Source organism: Cebus imitator, unplaced genomic scaffold (genome assembly GCF_001604975.1).
Source record: "Cebus imitator isolate Cc_AM_T3 unplaced genomic scaffold, Cebus_imitator-1.0 Scaffold69, whole genome shotgun sequence".
Lineage (NCBI taxonomy): Eukaryota > Metazoa > Chordata > Mammalia > Primates > Cebidae > Cebus > Cebus imitator.
In genome coordinates this window covers 3,243,820-3,247,253 of record NW_016107384.1, presented here as the reverse complement: position 1 = coordinate 3,247,253, position 3,434 = coordinate 3,243,820, and the positions used below count along the sequence as shown (strand labels likewise).

Here is a 3,434-nt window from a genome sequence, read left to right as displayed (position 1 = left end):
CAAGTACTGAACACACACAAGCATGGTGCATTCAAGGAACCAAAAGGCAGTCATTGCAGGGTGAGAAGAAGAATGGGTTTAGATAAGGGTAGGAAAGTGGTATGGGCCTGACTGTGAAGGTTCCTGCAAATTAAATTAAGACGTTTGAACATTTAAGGGTTGTGGGAAATCATGAAGCTCTTTAAGTGCCTAATCACATTTATAATCACATTATATGAATGTAGAAAAGGCATTCATTCACCTAGATGGGATGCTTCCTCTGATTTCCACACATTTGCTGTCTGTGCTGGAGGGTGGAGGGGCACTGACCCTGCTCATTGCCATAGAGAATAAGTTGGCTACACGGGGCTTCTCTTAGAGTCACAAAGACACTCCTTTCCTCCTGGGTCCTTTGCATCTACCTGCAGTGCTCATATACCTCTCTTGGTTGACTCATTCTTACTCTTGTAGTCTTAGCTTGAAAGTCACCTCCTTAGAGAGGCCCTCTATGACCACCTCATAATTACAATGCCCTCTCTCCATAGTCTCCATTTCAGCTCTTTGCTTATTTCCTATATAGCACTCATCATAATTTGCAAGTTGGGATTTTCTTGAGAAACCCCTTTTTGTCTTTCTCTCACTAGTCTAAAAAAGCCTCATAGCATTGGAAACTCATACCTTGCCTGTGTTACTGACATATCCAGAGCACCTTCATGAGAGCCTGAGTGAAACGAAACCAGTCAGTGAACCACCGTAAGCATTCAAGTGAGAGGTATTGGTGGTCTGGGCTTAGGTTAATAGCAGTGCACTCATTTAGGGATATTTTTAAAACAGGCAAAACAGGTCTTAATAATTGATTGGATGGTGGGAAAGGGAAAGGTCAAGAGTACCCAGGCTTCAGGGACTCTCAGAGTTCTAGGTGTCCAAAAGGATTGGGAAAAAAATCAATTGTTACTAATGGAAATCATGTAATAAGCAGTTTCAGAAAAATTGTTCCACAGCTATTATAAGGGTTTTAAAGCTATTATTAATAGTAAAACTGAAACAGTAGGTAGTAAGCAGAAAAAGAGCACTGATTTATAGTCTGCAGAAGAATTTCAACGTGTTGCAATAAAAAGCAAGTGATAAATGATTTTTAGAAGTATGACAATCTCTTGTTTGAGATTGCTCAACTTAAATGATAATTCTTCAGTTACAGAATAGTGTAAAAGTAGGTTTATGGTTTAAGGTGGTTTTTTGTTGTCTGTTTGTTTCTTGGTATGTGGGGTTTTCCTGTAAAATCCAGGAGACCTGCTAGATAAATTCTAGAAGAGCTATAACTGGTTTAAGATTTAAGTAACACCAAATCAGTAGACTTGAGGAAGATTTTAGAATAATGTTAATCAATATACTACATACATATTTATAACTATAGATACCAACAAAAATGTCATCTATGATTTTTGCAATGCTTGGGAAAAGGAAGTCATAATAATAATAACCTTATAGATATCTACAGTAACAATCAATTTACAAGACACTTTCTATATACATTATCAAAGTTGATTACTGCACCCTCTTTGTGAAGTGAAATTTATTGATTTTAGTTTAAAATTGCAGAAACTGGCCTCATAGAGGCCAAATGACTTGTCCAAGGTCATACAGTTAATTAATCACTGAATAGGACTTCATGCAGAGAAGAAACTAGAACCTCCATTTTACAGATCAGAAAAGATGCTTCAGAAACACTTGCCTGAGGCCTGGGGATTGAAATTGGTGGAAGCAGAACTAGGAAACAGCTTTCCCCTTCAGCCTATTTTTTCCCTCTGTGGGTCAGTACAGTGCAATAAAGCCCTGTCACATTTGGTGACAAGCATGGTGCATTCAAGGAACCAAGGGTCTTTGGAGGCAGATAAGGGACAAGCACTGTCCCTATGCATAGGGCTCACTCTCTGCTGCTCAGTTCTCCTGATGCCCTGCTTTCTTTCTGTGCTTCTCCTTGGGGTCCCCCAGTGCTACTGCCAGTGTTTCCAGGAGTGGTGAGGCAATAGAGGACAGGAGTCCAGTCTACATGCTACCTGTGTGACACTGCTGGTCTCCCATCACTCTCATGGCCCACATGGACTCTGAGTTAGGGCCCTTTCCTCAGTGAGAGCAGCTCCTGACAATTGATTCATATTATTTGTATTTCTTCTCAGAAATTCCCAAGGCAGAGAGCAAAAGAATCTGATAGGCCCAATTCATCTTTTCAAGCTAGGGCACATCATAGGTCATTGGCCTATGGGTGGGCCACCCTTGCTTCAGGTACCACTCCTGGCCTATCAGCTATGAGGCTGTCACAGTATTTACAAAAGGCTGATCGACATAGGGCAGAGCTACAGAGAGGTCAGTTTCTCCCAAAGTGGAATGTAGGCATGGCAGGTATTGTGTTGCTTGTTCTTGTTTTTTGAAATGGAGCCCCTCTCTGTTGTCCGGGATGGAGTGTGCAGTGCAATGGGATGATCTTGGCTCACTGCAGCCTCTACCTTCTGGGTTCAAGCAATTCTCCTGCCTCAGCCTCCTGAGTAGCAGGGGTTACAGGCACTCACCCTCACGCCCAGCTAATTTTTGTATTTTTAGTAGGGATGGGGTTTCGCCATGTTGGCCAGCTTGTCTTGAACTCCTGACCTCAAGTGATCTACCCAACCCCTGTCTTGACCTCCCAAAGTGCTGGGATTACAGGCATAAGCCACTGACCTGGCCTATGGCAGGTATTTTGAAGCTTGCTCTGTCTAGGTCAGTCCAAAGGGGAGCTACTTAGAGTAATTATCACCTAGTTTATAAGGACAAGAAGTTGCTGTGGTAGAGGTGGGCAGGGGACTTCCCAGGATAAAAGAGCTTGAATTGAATCTTGAGGTGTAGACTTTTGGTTGGCTCAATGTATTAGTCAGGATTCTCCAAAGAAACAAAACCAGTTTATTATGGGAATTGGCTCACATGATTATGGAGGCCAAAAAGTCCCACAATCTGCCATCTGCCAGCTAGAGAACCAGGAAAGCTGGTGGTGTAATTTAGTCCAAATCTGAAGGCCTGAGAACCAGGGGATCTGATGGTGTAACTCCCAGTCCAAGACCAAAGGTCTGAGAATTGGGAGGAGAAGGTGCTGCTGGTGTAAGTCTGACTCCAAAGGCCTGAGAATGAGGAGCTCTGACATCCACTAGCAGAAAAAGATGTATGTCCCAACTCAAGAAGAGACAGAATGTGCCCCTCTTCCACCTTTTTGTTCTATTTGGGCTCTCAACAGATTGGATTATGCCCACCTCCATTGGTAAGGGTAGATCTTCTTTACTCAGCCTACTCTGTACTCAGAGAGACTAACATCTTCCAGAGACAGCCTCATAGATAACACCCAGAAAGAATGATTAAACGCTCTCTGGGCATTTCTTAGCTCAGTCAAGTTTACACATAAAATTAACCATCACACTCAGTAAGGAGAG

The 3,434-nt window shown here is 42.6% G+C and overlaps 1 non-coding gene across 1 annotated transcript; it reads right to left on the bottom strand.

The window, feature by feature from the left end:
* Positions 1-1,241: 1,241 nt before the first annotated feature.
* On the bottom strand, positions 1,242-1,303 carry LOC119471691. Its single transcript, XR_005200756.1, has one exon. It is a non-coding gene; the product is annotated as a U7 small nuclear RNA (small nuclear RNA).
* Positions 1,304-3,434: the final 2,131 nt, after the last annotated feature.